Raw genomic sequence first — 21,257 nt, forward strand, 5'->3', positions numbered from 1 at the left:
CCCAGAAGGGTCAGGCCTCTGGGACTGGTTTTGAGGAACTGAGCTGATGGTTTAATCTTTTTTCTTTAAAGGACATACCCGTTTTTGCACAACAGAAGAGAACGTTTTTAAACCTGTCTTTTGATTTTAATAACACTGTTTTTTATTTTTTATTTTCTCTAGCACTACAGACACACAACAACAACAAAAACACACTCAATACAAAATGTTTTTATTTGTGTATTAAATAATTTAAAAATTATCCTGTGCTTTAAACAACAACAACAAAAACAACAACAACAACCATTGTATAATGTGTTTTAACAAAACAAATGTGTGCATGTAACCAAAATGTATTGTGACAATAAAATTTTTCAAAAGAAAAAAAAAAATCTGTTCTTATCAGTTTAATATCTGATACGTCCCCCATCCGGGGACTACATATTAAATGGATTTTTAGATCACGGAGCTGGAGCCGGGGCTTGCTCCGTCCACTCCATGCATCGGCCTGGTATTGCAGTGTCTCCAGGAACGGTGTGCTTTCCCTTTTTGGGGATTGCCATTTATTGTGTCGAATAGCAGAACAAGGAATGAGAGCTGCCATTGCAGATGCTGTGGTTTATTGCAAACTTTTTTCCTGATGTGTCCACCTGGGGTCTTGGACTCTTCCACTAACGATGCACCCACCTGAGGTCTTGAAGTCTTTCACAGACGAGGTGACGCATCGAATCAGGTGTGTTTGTTTAAAGAGAGTCATCTAAAACTGGCGTTGGGAAGCACCGGCCCATGAGCTTGGCAGTTTCCAGGCCAGTAACGGAAGGCACCCGTCCTTCCTTTCCCGGAGGGGGGGCGGAGGGCTAACCGTTGGTGAGGATGGTAGAGATGCAAATCAGACCTCTGGCTGACCGCCTGGGCCTTCATACTTACCTGGCAGGGGAGACACCATGATCAAGAAGGCGGTTCACCCAGGGCGAGGCTTGTCCATTGCACTCCGGCCATGCTGACCCCTGCGAATTCCCCAAATGCGGGAATCTCGACTGCATAATTTATGGTAGTGGGGGACTGCGTTCGCGCTCTCCCCTGAAATTGTTGGTGAAACAAAGCAGAAGAGGTTTTTACAGTTTTTTTTTTATTTTCCTTTCAGAATGGGGAGTTCTGTCACATGCGAGATATGTGTTGTGCGCCTGTGAAACAAAGTCACTTGCGCTCTTGAAAAATCGGACCCTGGTGGGTAGTTTAGTTCGAACATAGCGCAGACCTTACTTTGAAAGTAGATTGGACTGACTGCAGCCTAGCTGTAACTGTCTCCATGTTGTTTGGTTGTCCTTTTTTTCGATTCGTATTAATTTTGTTGTCGCTTACAGCGACACCTAGTGGCCTGTCGCCGCGCCCTTTTTCACCTGGCCTCGGACTGAGCCCCTGCACAGGTGTGCCGATTTGGGTGAAGGGATCTCACTCCTTCCTGGAGTTATAGCCATTCGAGCCACCTCGGACACGCCACCTTAGCACGCTTTGAGGTCCCCTCGCCAAGGTGAATGGAAATTTCCTATTTTTTTGGATGATTATTGACAGTCAGACTCCAGAGAAGCTTTCTGTGCTGATTTGGGTGGGACTGGGCCAAATACCTGGCGCCAGGTTGCAAAAGAAGGTTTTCGACAAAATCCAAAATACCCGAAAATTTCGTCAGAGCGACGGGCCAATCTGAGACCTGCGTCTCGTTCGGCTCGAGCCAAGGATTCCGGTGACATAAGGCACGTGGCTCTGCGACCAACCGTTTGGGAGTTACGAGCGATGCCGTACTTTCCGTCGCTGCAGTTCCACCGTCAGGCCGATCGGGACAAGGCCCGGTGACGTTGCAGACAGGGGAGGGTACTACCATCCCGCAGTGTTGCAGGTGTTTTCATCTTTGTTTGATTGTCCATTTACATTACATTTTCCCTATTTTTCAGCTTACGGCGCCACCTAGTGGCCTGTCGCCGCGTCCCTTTTCACCTGGCCTCGGACTGAGCCCCTGCACAGGTGTGCCGATTTGGGTGAAGGGATCTCACTCCTTCCTGGAGTTATAGCCATTCGAGCCACCTCGGACACGCCACCTTAGCACGTTTTGAGGTCCCCTCGCCAAGGTGAATGGAAATTTCCTCTATTTTTGGATGATTATTGACACTCAGACTCCAGAGAAGCTTTCTGTGCTGATTTGGGTGGGACTGGGCCAAATACCTGGCGCCAGGTTGCAAAAGAAGGTTTTCGACAAAATCCAAAATACCCGAAAATTTCGTCAGAGCGACGGGCCAATCTGAGACCTGCGTCTCGTTCGGCTCGAGCCAAGGATTCCGGTGACATAAGGCACGTGGCTCTGCGACCAACCGTTTGGGAGTTACGAGCGATGCCGTACTTTCCGTCGCTGCAGTTCCACCGTCAGGCCGATCGGGACAAGGCCCGGTGACGTTGCAGACAGGGGAGGGTACTACCATCCCGCAGTGTTGCAGGTGTTTTCATCTTTGTTTGATTGTCCATTTACATTACATTTTCCCTATTTTTCAGCTTACGGCGCCACCTAGTGGCCTGTCGCCGCGTCCCTTTTCACCTGGCCTCGGACTGAGCCCCTGCACAGGTGTGCCGATTTGGGTGAAGGGATCTCACTCCTTCCTGGAGTTATAGCCATTCGAGCCACCTCGGACACGCCACCTTAGCACGTTTTGAGGTCGCCTCGCCAAGGTGAATGGAAATTTCCTCTATTTTTGGATGATTATTGACACTCAGACTCCAGAGAAGCTTTCTGTGCTGATTTGGGTGGGACTGGGCCAAATACCTGGCGCCAGGTTGCAAAAGAAGGTTTTCGACAAAATCCAAAATACCCGAAAATTTCGTCAGAGCGACGGGCCAATCTGAGACCTGCGTCTCGTTCGGCTCGAGCCAAGGATTCCGGTGACATAAGGCACGTGGCTCTGCGACCAACCGTTTGGGAGTTACGAGCCATGCCGTACTTTCCGTCAGGCCGATCGGGACGAGGCCCGGTGACGTTGTAGACAGGGGAGGGTACTACCCAGATAGCACACTTACGTCTGCAAGATGTCTGTTAAAGAAATGTTGATCTGGAAAGCATCTGCCATCTACAAACGTCTGACATACGCCTTTCAGATGTCAGTTTTATATACCTTCTAAATCATAAACATCTAAAAGACATCTAATTGACATCTATCTGACATCTAAAAGGCAGTGTTGGGGAGTAACTAGTTACATGTAACAGCATTACGTAATTTAATTACAAAATGAATGTAACTGTAATTAGTTACAGTTACGAAGAAAAAATTAGTAATTAAATTAAAGTTACTTATGAAATTTTTAACGATTACAAAGGCAATTACATTTGAATATTTACACACATCCACATACAGATTTCACTGATTTCTTTCCCAAATTGCACTGACTGTTCTGAGACATACGCCCTAATAATTTCCAGAATTTTAACAGAATTTTTTGTTTTTCCCAGTCCGCCCTTCCTGTAAATTAATGGCAAAAACATGCAGTTTCATTTAATACAAATAGGCCTACTGAAGCTTGCAGTGTTGTCAGCCTCTGCCGCCTCAATATAGGAGTACATGAGCACATAAACATCATTTCTAGAACTGCTCTGTGTCACGTCATGCATTTTACCTATCATATCATATACAAAGAGACAGCAGTTAAAAAAAACACCAATGTTTCAGGAGTTTATTATACAGGAATGACACATGCTTATTAGATAACTGTATTTGAGTTGATGTATATGTTTTTATTTATTATTATTTAATTTTCACAAATTTAGAAAAGTAATCTAAAAGTACTCAAAAGTAATTAGTTACATTACTTTAATAAAGTAATTGAAAAAGTTATACTACTATAACATTTTAAACAGGGTAACTTGTAATCTGTAACCTATTACATTTCCAAAGTAACCTTCCAAACACTGCTAAAAGGAGACGTCCAATAGACGTATTGCAGATGAGCAAACAGCCTTAAAACTACATCTTGCAGATGTAAATTCATATGTCAAATAGACGTCTCCTAGATGTATGTGTGCTATCAGGGTACCATCCCCCAGCGTTTTTAGGTCTCCCAAAACTTACCAAAGCCGAGATGGGCATCGCCGTGTCCGGCTTCCTCCCTGCTGCGTCTTAGCAGCATCGCTTCTCGGCCTTTTGGCTAAGATCAAGTGTCTGGCTTAAAGGAAGAGACTGCGATCGCCTCTTGGAGGTTTTTTAGGTTGTGCTCTACCATAGCACGTCCTACACCTTCCGAGAGGTATATTGTATTGCATCTGGCATACTTTTTTTACTATTTATTGTCTTTCATATTGTGTTGTGCTTGTTTTTTAGGAGGAGTTTTTTTTTATTGAGAAACTGGTCTTAAGGTAAGTTATTTCCTGTTTTACGTTGTTTTTATTGCTGTGGTAATTTTTTAGTTTGTTTGATTCCTTTTAGCTGTCGGTGCCTCCAACATGTCGGCTGCTCGTGCCGGCATGCGGAGGCACCACAGCACTAGGTTCCTTTTTTTAGAAAAAGATGGAAAGTTAATGGAAATGTCAAGGTTGGATTTTTCGAGGAAACTTATGCAAAAACTTCTAGGTTTTAATCCTGCTGATTTAAATTGCATTCTAACCCTGCCTTTTAACAAAGGCTTCGATGTGAGTTTTAAAAATGCAGCACTGTTAAATGAGTTCTGGCAGCGCTTTGACACACACAAGACCCAGTTTTCCATGTTTAAAGTTGAGAAACTAACTGATAACACACAAAAAATGGTTATCGTTAGAATGTTCAATGAGACTGTGAATGGAGAAGACATTTGCACATGGCTGGGTAGATTTTGCACTGTAAGGGGCCAGGCTATGAAGGTTTATGATGAAGACGGTATTTGGAATTGTTCCTGGAGGGTCCCCATTAAGCAATGGGAAGACCCACAGGGCTTCCAAGGTCTGAGGCATTTACCACAAATGATAGTTCTGGGAGAAAACAGGGGCTACATCCACTACCAGGGAATGCCCAAACTCTGCCGGCGATGTGGGGAGTTTGGGCATCTTGTTGAAGCATGCCAGAAACTCTTTTGTAACAAGTGTAGAGAAATTGGACATTCCTTTGAAGAATGTCCAAATGGCAGAAAGTGTAATCTTTGTGGAGACTTGTCTCATCTCTACAGAGATTGCCCCAAATCGTTTGCCAACAAAGTAAAATCAGACAAAATGGCGGTTGAGGAGCGAGTACAACAGGCCAATGAGGAGGTGGAGCTAAATTCAAATCTCCCGCCAAACCCTGGGGTTGGTGGAGAGAAAATTGATAACAGAGGTAAGGAGAGAGGGGGGGCGGAGCAAACTTCAAATTTCCCGCCAAACCACACTATTGGAGCAGACGGAAATGAGGAGATGGAACTCCACCAATCCCTAATAGAGAAAGAAAAGGAATCAAATGAACAGAGCAAGGAGGAGGATAGTGAACAAGAACAGGAAAAGGTAGTGGAGGAGAAACAAGAGATAGAGGTAAGTAATGATCTTCCAGGAGTTATATTGAGAGGGAAAAAAAGGATTGCCCGATCTCCCATTGAGGAGAAGAATGAGAAAAGAGATAGAGTGGGATTGCGATCAGATTCCTTCTCATCAGGGGATCTGAACCGGCTTTTCCCACTCGGTTCCCCAAACGAAATATCTTTCTTGTCAATAGAACTCCAAACATCAACCCCTAGGGCTAGCTCAAGGGGGAAACAGCTTCAATCTCCGGATTCCCCAAATAGGGGAAAAGAAGAAGAGCTGGTTTCACAAGATACAGATATCCTTTTTAATTGAAATTTTAGTTATTTATGTCTTCTAAAATGTTGTATTTATCATTTTTAACTGTTTTTATCATGACACTCACACTCTCCACCTTAAATGTAAGAAGTGTGAGGTCACAGTTGAGAGCTCAAATGGTTTTATCCTTTTTACAAACCCAAAATAGCGATATCCTGCTTTTACAAGAATGTGCTTTACCTTTTATGTCCAATTATAGGAGATGGGAAGAACAATGGCCCCATGTATCTGTGTGGAGTGGATCAAATTTTAACAGAGCCGATGGAGTAGCCATTTTAATAAAAAATCCTCAGCTCTTGGTGAAGGGTAGCACAGTGGTGAGAGATGGAGAGCTCTTTTAATAAATCTGTCCTTCTTAGGACATGATTTTAATATTTTAAATATGTATGCTTTTACAGATAAAAATGAAAGGAACGACCTTTTAGAAGACGTGCAGTCCCACCTTTTAGGAAAGACCCCATTTATTTTAGCAGGGGATTTTAATTGCATTTTAAGTAAAAATGATAGAAAAGGGGAGAGAGAGGATTTTAAAATGGATAAAACGTCAATTTTACTACAGAACATTATAAAGGATTTTAAATTGACTGACTGTTTTAGAACCATGCATCCTGGGGAAAAAGGATTCACCTGGTTTAGTTGGTGATGGCACTAAAGCCTCCCGTATAGACTATATCTTTACGCGAGACCTTACACCAGTGGATGCTAAACTAATGCCCGTTTTCTTTTCAGACCACGCTATGCTTTCTTGCACCCTTTCTTTTCCCACAGGTGTGACGACAGGTGGAGGGATATGGAAACTGAACTGCTCCCTGCTGGAAGACCCAGAGATCACAACATACTACAGGGAGCAGTACAGCCAATGGCAGACTTTACAAGACTTTTATGATTCACGAGCACAGTGTGGGAGATGGTAAAGGCAAAGACCAAGACTTTTTTTAGATGGGCAGGGAAAAGAAAAAATTAAAAGAAAAAGACGAATGGTGGGACTGCAAAAGAGGCTACAACGTTACTTTTATCTCTTAGCCAGGGGTTTTGATTTTAACGAAGAAATTAAGGAAGTTAAGAAAGACATGTCAGAATTAGCGGGAGGTTTAAAAGTAGAGGTGTTCTCTTCAGGAGTAAAGAAAGGGAAATAGAGGAAGGCGAGAAATGCAGCAGATACTTTTTTAAGAAAGTTATGATGGAGGATAGGAGCAATATTTAAATTAAGAAATAAAGAAGGGAGAAACAATGACAGACACAATGATATTTTATCAGTAATAGAAAGCTTTTATGAAGAACTCTATGAAGAAAAGGCAAGTGACAACAGCATTTTGAGCGAAATTTTAACAAGCATAGAGAAAACAATAAATGGAAATACCAGTCTGACAAAGGATTTTAACATTTCTGAGATAGACAAAAGTATTCAAAAATTCAAAAAAGGGAAAACTCCTGGAGTTGATGGACTCCCTCTTGAATTTTATTTGACCTTTTGGGACATTTTAAGACCAAGACTTACTGGCTGTTTTTAATGGACTTTGACAAGATCGACCAGCTCCCTGACAGTTTTAGGATAGGAATAATGACCCTACTACACAAAAAGATGACAAGACAGATTTAAAAAACTGGCGTCCTATAACCCTTTAACTTTGATTGTAAACTTTTTAGTAAACTTTTAACAACACGAATGTCAACAGTTTTAGCAGATCTGATCCACCCGGATCAAGCCTGCGCCGTCCCTGGAGAAAGATCACAGACAGCCTCGTACTGATAAGAGACGCCATCTGTTATGCGAGAGACAGAAATATCGGCTGATAGTTTTAAATTTAGACTTTGAAAAGCATTCGACCGAGTCTCGCACCACTACTTGTTTCAAGTTTTGGAAAAAATGGGGTTTCCCAGGAGGTTCTTAGCTTGGGTGGGATTGCTGTATAAAGACATAACCAGCAAAATCCTAGTTAACGGGAATCTCTCAAAAGCGATAAATATATGCAGCGGCGTCCGTCAGGGCTGTCCGTTATCTCCTCTCACTGTATGTGGCTTGCATCGAACCCCTAGCGCAGGTATTGAGAAGGGATACATGGAATCAGTGGACTGACTATACCCGGGCTGGAGGACTGACTGCAAAGACTGTTTTATATATGGATGATGTCAACCTTTTATGTACTGACGTTTTATCAACACAGAGGACTATGGACCTGACAGACTGGTTTGGGAAAGCATCGGAGCCAGACTGAACCGAGATAAAACACAAGCACAGTTTTACGGTCCCTGGAAACCTAGTGAGCTCGCTGGACTGGACACTACTTTTTAAAAGGACAGAGTTAAAAATACTGGGTATTAAGTTTGACAGAGACGGGGGAGGGAGTGGAAATTGGCATGACGTGAATGGTTAAAGTGCGGAAAAAACTAGGTTTCTGGGGACTGGAGACGTTTGACATTTGAAGGAAAGTTTTAATCATAAAAGCTGTGATTTTACCCCTGTTTTTATTGCTGTGTTCTGTTTTCTTTCCCCCCAGACTCTTTCTTGTATCTCTGGAACGTGCAATGTTTTATTTTTTATGGGGGTCTAAGTGGGAGCGACTCAAAAGAGCAACCATGAAGAAAGCACCCCAAAATGGAGGAAAAGGAGTGCCAGACCCCTACTTGTTTTTAGGAGCTTTTTATACTGCACTACATATAAAATATGCCCGAACCCCATCCAAACAAGACAAAACAGGAGCCATCCCCGGTTTTGGAAGGGGTCCTACTTAAGAACCCAAACAGTACAGACAGACCCAATGGTTTGCCTGACCAACCCCAGGGGTACACTACATAAAGAACTTTTTAAAGAAATTTAATTTGGAAAAAGAAAGTGTGATGTTTTAACCAATCATCGCTCTATACTCTCTCTTGTGCAGGAACGGGAACAAGTGTGTCCAGTACGCGGGCTCACTCTAGGTGAAGCCCAAAACGTTTGGCGGAATGTGTCCCACTCAGGCACGCCACCATCCAGCTAGCCAAATCAAGGCTGCAGGAGTACACCGCATGTCGCCATTCGGATGTGGAGGGTCAGAGCTACACGGGAAAGGTCCCCATAGCCACGAGCCCTGACTGAAAGGACAGAGTTAAAAATACTGGGTATTAAGTTTGACAGAGACGGGGGAGGGAGTGGAAATTGGCATGACGTGATGGTTAAAGTGCGGAAAAAACTAGGTTTCTGGGGACTGAGACGTTTGACATTTGAAGGAAAGGTTTTAATCATAAAAGCTGTGATTTTACCCTGTTTTTATTGCTGTGTTCTGTTTTCTTTCCCCCAGACTCTTTCTTGTATCTCTGGAACGTGCAATGTTTTATTTTTTATGGGGTCTAAGTGGGAGCGACTCAAAAGAGCAACCATGAAGAAAGCACCCCAAAATGGAGGAAAAGGAGTGCCAGACCCCTACTTGTTTTTAGGAGCTTTTTATACTGCACTACATATAAAATATGCCCGAACCCCATCCAAACAAGACAAAACAGGAGCCATGACCCGGTTTTGGATGGGGTCCTACTTAAGAACCCAAAATATTGTACAGACAGACTTGACAATGCCAGTTGCCTTTGACCAACCCCCAGCATACACACACATAAAGAACTTTTTAAAGAAATTTAATTTGGAAAAAGAAAGTGTGACTGTTTTTAACAATCATCGCTCTATACTCTCTCTTGTGCAGGAACGGGAACAAGTGTGTCCAGTACGCGGGCTCACTCTAGGTGAAGCCCAAAACGTTTGGCGGAATGTGTCCCACTCAGCTCTTCACAACCGACACCGAGACCTGGCTTGGATGGTTGCCCATGAGATCCTCCCGGTCAGGGCCGTGATGCACTCCCGAGGCATGTCAAAGAACCCATCTGCCCGCGGTCCGGATGTGGCGCCCCCGAGACCGTGAGGCACGCCTTATGGGAGTGCAGCGCTGTGAGGGACCTGTGGGCGACAGCTGCCCCCAGCAATTCCCGTACCTACCAGTAGGGGGACAACCATTGTATAATGTGTTTTAACAAAACAAATGTGTGCATGTAACCAAAATGTATTGTGACAATAAAATTTTTCAAAGAAAAAAAAAATCTGTTCTTATCAGTTTAATATCTGATACGTCCCCCATCGGGGACTACATATTAAATGGATTTTTAGATCACGGAGCTGGAGCCGGGGCTTGCTCCGTCCACTCCATGCATCGGCCTGGTATTGCAGTGTCTCCAGGAACGGTGTGCTTTCCCTTTTTGGGGATTGCCATTTATTGTGTCGAATAGCAGAACAAGGAATGAGAGCTGCCATTGCAGATGCTGTGGTTTATTGCAAACTTTTTTCCTGATGTGTCCACCTGGGGTCTTGGACTCTTCCACTAACGATGCACCCACCTGAGGTCTTGAAGTCTTTCACAGACGAGGTGACGCATCGAATCAGGTGTGTTTGTTTAAAGAGAGTCATCTAAAACTGGCGTTGGGAAGCACCGGCCCATGAGCTTGGCAGTTTCCAGGCCAGTAACGGAAGGCACCCGTCCTTCCTTTCCGGGGGGGGCGAGGGCTAACCGTTGGTGAGGATGGTAGAGATGCAAATCAGACCTCTGGCTGACCGCCTGGGCCTTCATACTTACCTGGCAGGGGAGACACCATGATCAAGAAGGCGGTTCACCCAGGGCGAGGCTTGTCCATTGCACTCCGGCCATGCTGACCCCTGCGAATTCCCCAAATGCGGGAATCTCGACTGCATAATTTATGGTAGTGGGGGACTGCGTTCGCGCTCTCCCCTGAAATTGTTGGTGAAACAAAGCAGAAGAGGTTTTTACAGTTTTTTTTTTATTTTCCTTTCAGAATGGGGAGTTCTGTCACATGCGAGATATTGTGTTGTGCGCCTGTGAAACAAAGTCACTTGCGCTCTTGAAAAATCGGACCCTGGTGGGTAGTTTAGTTCGAACATAGCGCAGACCTTACTTTGAAAGTAGATTGGACTGACTGCAGCCTAGCTGTAACTGTCTCCATGTTGTTTGGTTGTCCTTTTTTTCGATTCGTATTAATTTTGTTGTCGCTTACAGCGACACCTAGTGGCCTGTCGCCGCGCCCTTTTTCACCTGGCCTCGGACTGAGCCCCTGCACAGGTGTGCCGATTTGGGTGAAGGGATCTCACTCCTTCCTGGAGTTATAGCCATTCGAGCCACCTCGGACACGCCACCTTAGCACGCTTTGAGGTCCCCTCGCCAAGGTGAATGGAAATTTCCTATTTTTTGGATGATTATTGACAGTCAGACTCCAGAGAAGCTTTCTGTGCTGATTTGGGTGGGACTGGGCCAAATACCTGGCGCACAGTTGCAAAAGAAGGTTTTCGACAAAATCCAAAATACCCGAAAATTTCGTCAGAGCGACGGGCCAATCTGAGACCTGCGTCTCGTTCGGCTCGAGCCAAGGATTCCGGTGACATAAGGCACGTGGCTCTGCGACCAACCGTTTGGGAGTTACGAGCGATGCCGTACTTTCCGTCGCTGCAGTTCCACCGTCAGGCGATCGGGACAAGGCCCGGTGACGTTGCAGACAGGGGAGGGTACTACCATCCCGCAGTGTTGCAGGTGTTTTCATCTTTGTTTGATTGTCCATTTACATTTATTTTCCCTATTTTTCAGCTTACGGCGCCACCTAGTGGCCTGTCGCCGCGTCCCTTTTCACCTGGCCTCGGACTGAGCCCCTGCACAGGTGTGCCGATTTGGGTGAAGGGATCTCACTCCTTCCTGGAGTTATAGCCATTCGAGCCACCTCGGACACGCCACCTTAGCACGTTTTGAGGTCCCTCGCCAAGGTGAATGGAAATTTCCTCTATTTTTGGATGATTATTGACACTCAGACTCCAGAGAAGCTTTTCTGTGCTGATTTGGGTGGGACTGGCCAAATACCTGGCGCCAGGTTGCAAAAGAAGGTTTTCGACAAAATCCAAAATACCCGAAAATTTCGTCAGAGCGACGGGCCAATCTGAGACCTGCGTCTCGTTCGGCTCGAGCCAAGGATTCCGGTGACATAAGGCACGTGGCTCTGCGACCAACCGTTTGGGAGTTACGAGCCATGCCGTACTTTCCGTCAGGCGATCGGACGAGGCCCGGTGACGTTGTAGACAGGGGGGGTACTACCCAGATAGCACACTTACGTCTGCAAGATGTCTGTTAAAGAAATGTTGATCTGGAAAGCATCTGCCATCTACAAACGTCTGACATACGCCTTTCAGATGTCAGTTTTATATACCTTCTAAATCATAAACATCTAAAAGACATCTAATTGACATCTATCTGACATCTAAAAGGCAGTGTTGGGGAGTAACTAGTTACATGTAACAGCATTACGTAATTTAATTACAAAATGAATGTAACTGTAATTAGTTACAGTTACGAAGAAAAAATTAGTAATTAAATTAAAGTTACTTATGAAATTTTTAACGATTACAAAGGCAATTACATTTGAATATTTACACACATCCACATACAGATTTCACTGATTTCTTTCCCAAATTGCACTGACTGTTCTGAGACATACGCCCTAATAATTTCCAGAATTTTAACAGAATTTTTTGTTTTTCCCAGTCCGCCCTTCCTGTAAATTAATGGCAAAAACATGCAGTTTCATTTAATACAAATAGGCCTACTGAAGCTTGCAGTGTTGTCAGCCTCTGCCGCCTCAATATAGGAGTACATGAGCACATAAACATCATTTCTAGAACTGCTCTGTGTCACGTCATGCATTTTACCTATCATATCATATACAAAGAGACAGCAGTTTAAAAAAAACACCAATGTTTCAGGAGTTTATTATACAGGAATGACACATGCTTATTAGATAACTGTATTTGAGTTGATGTATATGTTTTTATTTATTATTATTTAATTTTCACAAATTTAGAAAAGTAATCTAAAAGTACTCAAAAGTAATTAGTTACATTACTTTAATAAAGTAATTGAAAAAGTTATACTACTATAACATTTTAAACAGGGTAACTTGTAATCTGTAACCTATTACATTTCCAAAGTAACCTTCCAAACACTGCTAAAAGGAGACGTCCAATAGACGTATTGCAGATGAGCAAACAGCCTTAAAACTACATCTTGCAGATGTAAATTCAATATGTCAAATAGACGTCTCCTAGATGTATGTGTGCTATCAGGGTACCATCCCCCAGCGTTTTTAGGTCTCCCAAAACTTACCAAAGCCGAGATGGGCATCGCCGTGTCCGGCTTCCTCCCTGCTGCGTCTTAGCAGCATCGCTTCTCGGCCTTTTGGCTAAGATCAAGTGTCTGGCTTAAAGGAAGAGACTGCGATCGCCTCTTGGAGGTTTTTTAGGTTGTGCTCTACCATAGCACGTCCTACACCTTCCGAGAGGTATATTGTATTGCATCTGGCATACTTTTTTTACTATTTATTGTCTTTCATATTGTGTTGTGCTTGTTTTTTAGGAGGAGTTTTTTTTATTGAGAAACTGGTCTTAAGGTAAGTTATTTCCTGTTTTACGTTGTTTTTATTGCTGTGGTAATTTTTTAGTTTGTTTGATTCCTTTTAGCTGTCGGTGCCTCCAACATGTCGGCTGCTCGTGCCGGCATGCGGAGGCACCACAGCACTAGGTTCCTTTTTTTAGAAAAAGATGGAAAGTTAATGGAAATGTCAAGGTTGGATTTTTCGAGGAAACTTATGCAAAAACTTCTAGGTTTTAATCCTGCTGATTTAAATTGCATTCTAACCCTGCCTTTTAACAAAGGCTTCGATGTGAGTTTTAAAAATGCAGCACTGTTAAATGAGTTCTGGCAGCGCTTTGACACACACAAGACCCAGTTTTCCATGTTTAAAGTTGAGAAACTAACTGATAACACACAAAAAATGGTTATCGTTAGAATGTTCAATGAGACTGTGAATGGAGAAGACATTTGCACATGGCTGGGTAGATTTTGCACTGTAAGGGGCCAGGCTATGAAGGTTTATGATGAAGACGGTTTTTGGAATTGTTCCTGGAGGGTCCCCATTAAGCAATGGGAAGACCCACAGGGCTTCCAAGGTCTGAGGCATTTACCACAAATGATAGTTCTGGGAGAAAACAGGGGCTACATCCACTACCAGGGAATGCCCAAACTCTGCCGGCGATGTGGGGAGTTTGGGCATCTTGTTGAAGCATGCCAGAAACTCTTTTGTAACAAGTGTAGAGAAATTGGACATTCCTTTGAAGAATGTCCAAATGGCAGAAAGTGTAATCTTTGTGGAGACTTGTCTCATCTCTACAGAGATTGCCCCAAATCGTTTGCCAACAAAGTAAAATCAGACAAAATGGCGGTTGAGGAGCGAGTACAACAGGCCAATGAGGAGGTGGAGCTAAATTCAAATCTCCCGCCAAACCCTGGGGTTGGTGGAGAGAAAATTGATAACAGAGGTAAGGAGAGAGGGGGGCGGAGCAAACTTCCAAATTTCCCGCCAAACCACACTATTGGAGCAGACGGAAATGAGGAGATGGAACTCCACCAATCCCTAATAGAGAAAGAAAAGGATCAAATGAACAGAGCAAGGAGGAGGATAGTGAACAAGAACAGGAAAAGGTAGTGGAGGAGAAACAAGAGATAGAGGTAAGTAATGATCTTCCAGGAGTTATATTGAGAGGGAAAAAAAGGATTGCCCGATCCCATTGAGGAGAAGAATGAGAAAAGAGATAGAGTGGGATTGCGATCAGATTCCTTCTCATCAGGGGATCTGAACGGCTTTTCCCACTCGGTTCCCCAAACGAAATATCTTTCTTGTCAATAGAACTCCAAACATCAACCCCTAGGGCTAGCTCAAGGGGAAACAGCTTCAATCTCCGGATTCCCCAAATAGGGGAAAAGAAGAAGAGCTGGTTTCACAAGATACAGATATCCTTTTTAATTGAAATTTTAGTTATTTATGTCTTCTAAAATGTTGTATTTATCATTTTTAACTGTTTTTTTCATGACACTCACACTCTCCACCTTAATGTAAGAAGTGTGAAGGTCACAGTTGAGAGCTCAAATGGTTTTATCCTTTTTACAAACCCAAAATAGCGATATCCTGCTTTTACAGAATGTGCTTTACCTTTTATGTCCAATATAGGAGATGGGAAGAACAATGGCCCAATGTATCTGTGTGGAGTGGATCAAATTTTAACAGAGCCGATGGAGTAGCCATTTTAATAAAAAATCCTCAGCTCTTGGTGGAAGGGTAGCACAGTGGTGAGAGATGGGAGAGCTGTTTCACAAGATACAGATATCCTTTTTAATTGAAATTTTAGTTATTTATGTCTTCTAAAATGTTGTATTTATCATTTTTAACTGTTTTTATCATGACACTCACACTCTCCACCTTAAATGTAAGAAGTGTGAGGTCACAGTTGAGAGCTCAAATGGTTTTATCCTTTTTACAAACCCAAAATAGCGATATCCTGCTTTTACAAGAATGTGCTTTACCTTTTATGTCCAATTATAGGAGATGGGAAGAACAATGGCCCCATGTATCTGTGTGGAGTGGATCAAATTTTAACAGAGCCGATGGAGTAGCCATTTTAATAAAAAATCCTCAGCTCTTGGTGAAGGGTAGCACAGTGGTGAGAGATGGGAGAGCTCTTTTAATAAATCTGTCCTTCTTAGGACATGATTTTAATATTTTAAATATGTATGCTTTTACAGATAAAAATGAAAGGAACGACCTTTTAGAAGACGTGCAGTCCCACCTTTTAGGAAAGACCCCATTATTTTAGCAGGGGATTTTAATTGCATTTTAAGTAAAAATGATAGAAAAGGGGAGAGAGAGGATTTTAAAATGGATAAAACGTCAATTTTACTACAGAACATTATAAAGGATTTTAAATTGACTGACTGTTTTAGAACCATGCATCCTGGGAAAAAGGATTCACCTGGTTTAGTGGTGATGGCACTAAAGCCTCCCGTATAGACTATATCTTTACGCGAGACCTTACACCAGTGGATGCTAAACTAATGCCCGTTTTCTTTTCAGACCACGCTATGCTTTCTTGCACCCTTTCTTTTCCCACAGGTGTGACGACAGGTGGAGGGATATGGAAACTGAACTGCTCCCTGCTGGAAGACCCAGAGATCACAACATACTACAGGGAGCAGTACAGCCAATGGCAAGACTTTAGAGGGAAAAAAGGATTGCCCGATCTCCCATTGAGGAGAAGAATGAGAAAGAGATAGAGTGGGATTGCAATCAGATTCCTTCTCATCAGGGATTTGAACCGGCTTCCCACTCAGTTCCCCAAATGAAATATCTTTCTTGTCAATAGAACTCCAACATCAACCCCTAAGGCTAGCTCAAGGGGAAACAGCTTCAATCTCCGGATCCCCAAATAGGGAAAAGAAGAAGAGCTGGTTTCACAAGATACAGATATCTTTTTAATTGAAATTTTAGTTATTTATGTCTTCTAAAATGTTGTATTTATCATTTTAACTGTTTTTATCATGACACTCACACTCTCCACCTTAAATGTAAGAAGTGTGAGGTCACAGTTGAGAGCTCAAATGGTTTTATCCTTTTTACAAACCCAAAATAGCGATATCCTGCTTTTACAAGAATGTGCTTTACCTTTTATGTCCAATTATAGGAGATGGGAAGAACAATGGCCCCATGTATCTGTGTGGAGTGGATCAAATTTTAACAGAGCCGATGGAGTAGCCATTTTAATAAAGAATCCTCAGCTCTTGGTGAAGGGTAGCACAGTGGTGAGAGATGGGAGAGCTCTTTTAATAAATCTGTCCTTCTTAGGACATGATTTTAATATTTTAAATATGTATGCTTTTACAGATAAAATGAAAGGAACGACCTTTTAGAAGACGTGGCAGTCCCCACCTTTTAGGAAAGACCCCATTTATTTTAGCAGGGGATTTTAATTGCATTTTAAGTAAAAATGATAGAAAAGGGGAGAGAGAGGATTTTAAAATGGATAAAACGTCAATTTTACTACAGAACATTATAAAGGATTTTAAATTGACTGACTGTTTTAGAACCATGCATCCTGGGGAAAAAGGAATTCACCTGGTTTAGATGGTGATGGCCACTAAAGCCTCCCGTATAGACTATATCTTTACGCGAGACCTTACACCAGTGGATGCTAAACTAATGCCCGTTTTCTTTTCAGACCACGCTATGCTTTCTTGCACCCTTTCTTTTCCCACAGGTGTGACGACAGGTGGAGGGATATGGAAACTGAACTGCTCCCTGCTGGAAGACCCAGAGATCACAACATACTACAGGGAGCAGTACAGCCAATGGCAGACTTTACAAGACTTTTATGATTCACGAGCACAGTGGTGGGAGATGGTAAAGGCAAAGACCAAGACTTTTTTTAGATGGGCAGGGAAAAAGAAAAAATTAAAAGAAAAAAGACGAATGGTGGGACTGCAAAAGAGGCTACAACGTTACTTTTATCTTCTTAGCCAGGGTTTTGATTTTAACGAAGAAATTAAGGAAGTTAAGAAAGACATGTCAGAATTAGCGGAGGTTAAAAGTAGAGGTGTTCTCTTCAGGAGCAAAGAAAGGGAAATAGAGGAAGGCGAGAAATGCAGCAGATACTTTTTTAAGAAAGTTATTGATGGAGGTAGAGCAATATTTAAATTAAGAAATAAAGAAGGAGAAACAATGACAGACACAAAGGATATTTTATCAGTAATAGAAAGCTTTTATGAAGAACTCTATGAAGAAAAGGCAAGTGACAACAGCATTTTGAGCGAAATTTTAACAAGCATAGAGAAAACAATAAATGGAAATACCAGTCTGACAAAGGATTTTAACATTTCTGAGATAGACAAAAGTATTCAAAAATTCAAAAAAGGGAAAACTCCTGGAGTTGATGGACTCCCTCTTGAATTTTATTTGACCTTTTGGGACATTTTAAGACAAGACTTACTGGCTGTTTTTAATGACTTTGACAAGATCGACCAGCTCCCTGACAGTTTTAGGATGGGAATAATGACCCTACTACACAAAAAAGATGACAAGACAGATTTAAAAAACTGGCGTCCTATAACCCTTTTAAACTTTGATTGTAAACTTTTTAGTAAACTTTTAACAACACGAATGTCAACAGTTTTAGCAGATCTGATCCACCCGGATCAAGCCTGCGCCGTCCCTGGGAGAAAGATCACAGACAGCCTCGTACTGATAAGAGACGCCATCTGTTATGCGAGAGACAGAAATATTCGGCTGATAGTTTTAAATTTAGACTTTGAAAAAGCATTCGACCGAGTCTCGCACCACTACTTGTTTCAAGTTTTGGAAAAAAATGGGGTTTCCCAGGAGGTTCTTAGCTTGGGTGGGATTGCTGTATAAAGACATAACCAGCAAAATCCTAGTTAACGGGAATCTCTCAAAAGCGATAAATATATGCAGCGGCGTCCGTCAGGGCTGTCCGTTATCTCCTCTCCTGTATGTGGCTTGCATCGAACCCCTAGCGCAGGTATTGAGAAGGGATACATGGATCAGTGGACTGACTATACCCGGGACTGGAGGACTGACTGCAAAGACTGTTTTATATATGGATGATGTCAACCTTTTATGTACTGACGTTTTATCAACACAGAGGACTATGGACCTGACAGACTGGTTTGGGAAAGCATCGGGAGCCAGACTGAACCGAGATAAAACACAAGCACAGTTTTACGGTCCCTGGAAACCTAGTGAGCTCGCTGGACTGGACACTACTTTTAAAAGGACAGAGTTAAAAATACTGGGTATTAAGTTTGACAGAGACGGGGGAGGGAGTGGAAATTGGCATGACGTGATGGTTAAAGTGCGGAAAAAACTAGGTTTCTGGGGACTGAGACGTTTGACATTTGAAGGAAAGGTTTTAATCATAAAAGCTGTGATTTTACCCCTGTTTTTATTGCTGTGTTCTGTTTTCTTTCCCCCCAGACTCTTTCTTGTATCTCTGGAACGTGCAATGTTTTATTTTTTATGGGGGTCTAAGTGGGAGCGACTCAAAAGAGCAACCATGAAGAAAGCACCCCAAAATGGAGGAAAAGGAGTGCCAGACCCCTACTTGTTTTTAGGAGCTTTTTATACTGCACTACATATAAAATATGCCCGAACCCCATCCAAACAAGACAAAACAGGAGCCATGACCCGGTTTTGGATGGGGTCCTACTTAAGAACCCAAAATATTGTACAGACAGACTTGACAATGCCAGTTGCCTTTGACCAACCCCCAGCATACACACACATAAAGAACTTTTTAAAGAAATTTAATTTGGAAAAAGAAAGTGTGACTGTTTTAACCAATCATCGCTCTATACTCTCTCTTGTGCAGGAACGGGAACAAGTGTGTCCAGTACGCGGGCTCACTCTAGGTGAAGCCCAAAACGTTTGGCGGAATGTGTCCCACTCAGCTCTTCACAACCGACACCGAGACCTGGCTTGGATGGTTGCCCATGAGATCCTCCCGGTCAGGGCCGTGATGCACTCCCGAGGCATGTCAAAGAACCCCATCTGCCCGCGGTCCGGATGTGGCGCCCCCGAGACCGTGAGGCACGCCTTATGGGAGTGCAGCGCTGTGAGGGACCTGTGGGCGACAGCTGGCCCCCAGCAATTCCCGTACCTACCAGTAGGGGGGGTCCCAGACTACCCAATGGGGAGAGGAGGGGTGAGCCAAAAACAAATGCCAGCAAAAACACCCCCTAAGCTATGGCTTACCATCCTCTGCATCCAAGACGCCATATGGACCTCCAGAAACCTACTGGTAGGGAAGCGCATGCAGGGGTCCCTGCACGCCACCATCCAGCTAGCCAAATCAAGGCTGCAGGAGTACACCGCATGTCGCCATTCGGATGTGGAGGGTCAGAGCTACACGGGAAAGGTCCCCATAGCCACGAGCCCTGACTGCCCGTAGATGCCCCCAAACACCTGAAGTGGGACAGCGGTGCCTCGGTTTAAGAGGATCTCCTCTGGGCCCAGAAGGGTCAGGCCTCTGGGACTGGTTTTGAGGAACTGAGCTGATGGTTTAATCTTTTTTCTTTAAAGGACATACCCGTTTTTGCACAACAGAAGAGAACGTTTTTAAACCTGTCTTTTGATTTTAATAACACTGTTTTTTATTTTTATTTTCTCTAGCACTACAGACACACAACAACAACAAAAAACACACTCAATACAAAATGTTTTTATTTGTGTATTAATTAATTTAAAAATTATCCTGTGCATTAAACAACAACAACAAAAACAACAACAACAACAACCATTGTATAATGTGTTTTAACAAAACAAATGTGTGCATGTAACCAAAATGTATTGTGACAATAAAATTTTTCAAAAGAAAGAAAAATCTGTTCTTATCAGTTTAATATCTGATACGTCCCCCATCCGGGGACTACATATTAAATGGATTTTTAGATCACGGAGCTGGAGCCGGGGCTTGCTCCGTCCACTCCATGCATCGGCCTGGTATTGCAGTGTCTCCAGGAACGGTGTGCTTTCCCTTTTTGGGGATTGCCATTTATTGTGTCGAATAGCAGAACAAGGAATGAGAGCTGCCATTGCAGATGCTGTGGTTTATTGCAAACTTTTTTTCTGATGTGTCCTCCTGGGGTCTTGGACTCTTCCACTAACGATGCACCCACCTGAGGTCTTGAAGTCTTTCACAGACGAGGTGGTGCATCGAATCAGGTGTGTTTGTTTAAAGAGAGTCATCTAAAACTGGCGTTGGGAAGCACCGGCCCATGAGCTTGGCAGTTTCCAGGCCAGTAACGGAAGGCACCCGTCCTTCCTTTCCTGGAGCGGGGGCGGAGGGCTAACCGTTGGTGAGGATGGTAGAGATGCAAATCAGACCTCTGGCTGACCGCCTGGGCCTTCATACTTACCTGGCAGGGGAGACACCATGATCAAGAAGGCGGTTCACCCAGGGCGAGGCTTGTCCATTGCACTCCGGCCATGCTGACCCCTGCGAATTCCCCAAATGCGGGAATCTCGACTGCATAATTTATGGTAGTGGGGGACTGCGTTCGCGCTCTCCCCTGAAATTGTTGGTGAAACAAAGCAGAAGAGGTTTTTACAGTTTTTTATTTATTTCCGTTTCAGAATGGGGAGTTCTGTCACATGCGAGATACGTGTTGTGCGCCTGTGAAACAAAGTCACTTACGCTCTTGAAAAATCAGACCCTGGTGGGTAGTTTAGTTCGAACATAGCGCAGACCTTACTTTGAAAGTAGATTGGACTGACTGCAGCCTAGCTGTATCTGTCTCCATGTTGTTTGTTTGTCCTTTTTTTCGATTCGTATTAATTTTGTTGTCGCTTACAGCGCCACCTAGTGGCCTGTCGCCGCGCCCTTTTTCACCTGGCCTCGGACTGAGCCCCTGCACAGGTGTGCCGATTTGGGTGAAGGGATCTCACTCCTTCCCGGAGTTATAGCCATTCGAGCCACCTCGGACACGCCACCTTAGCACGTTTTGAGGTCCCCTCGGCAAGGTGAATGGAAATTTCCTCTTTTTTTGGATGA

The 21,257-nt window shown here is 43.4% G+C and overlaps 3 non-coding genes and 3 pseudogenes across 3 annotated transcripts; all 6 read left to right on the top strand.

Moving 5' to 3' along the window:
* Positions 1–345: 345 nt before the first annotated feature.
* On the top strand, positions 346–524 carry LOC113099511 (uncharacterized; annotated as a pseudogene).
* A 374-nt stretch (positions 525–898) lies between these two features.
* Positions 899–1,062, top strand: LOC113099467 (U1 spliceosomal RNA). Its single transcript, XR_003289435.1, has one exon. It is a non-coding gene; the product is annotated as a U1 spliceosomal RNA (small nuclear RNA).
* An 8,770-nt stretch (positions 1,063–9,832) lies between these two features.
* Positions 9,833–10,008, top strand: LOC113099451 (uncharacterized; annotated as a pseudogene).
* Positions 10,009–10,378: 370 nt separating this feature from the next.
* On the top strand, positions 10,379–10,542 carry LOC113099469 (U1 spliceosomal RNA). Its single transcript, XR_003289436.1, has one exon. It is a non-coding gene; the product is annotated as a U1 spliceosomal RNA (small nuclear RNA).
* Positions 10,543–20,063: 9,521 nt separating this feature from the next.
* LOC113099512 (uncharacterized) lies at positions 20,064–20,240 on the top strand (annotated as a pseudogene).
* A 374-nt stretch (positions 20,241–20,614) lies between these two features.
* LOC113099470 (U1 spliceosomal RNA) lies at positions 20,615–20,778 on the top strand. Its single transcript, XR_003289437.1, has one exon. It is a non-coding gene; the product is annotated as a U1 spliceosomal RNA (small nuclear RNA).
* Positions 20,779–21,257: the final 479 nt, after the last annotated feature.

This window comes from Carassius auratus, unplaced genomic scaffold, assembly GCF_003368295.1.
Source record: "Carassius auratus strain Wakin unplaced genomic scaffold, ASM336829v1 scaf_tig00216951, whole genome shotgun sequence".
In the NCBI taxonomy this organism is placed as follows: domain Eukaryota; kingdom Metazoa; phylum Chordata; class Actinopteri; order Cypriniformes; family Cyprinidae; genus Carassius; species Carassius auratus.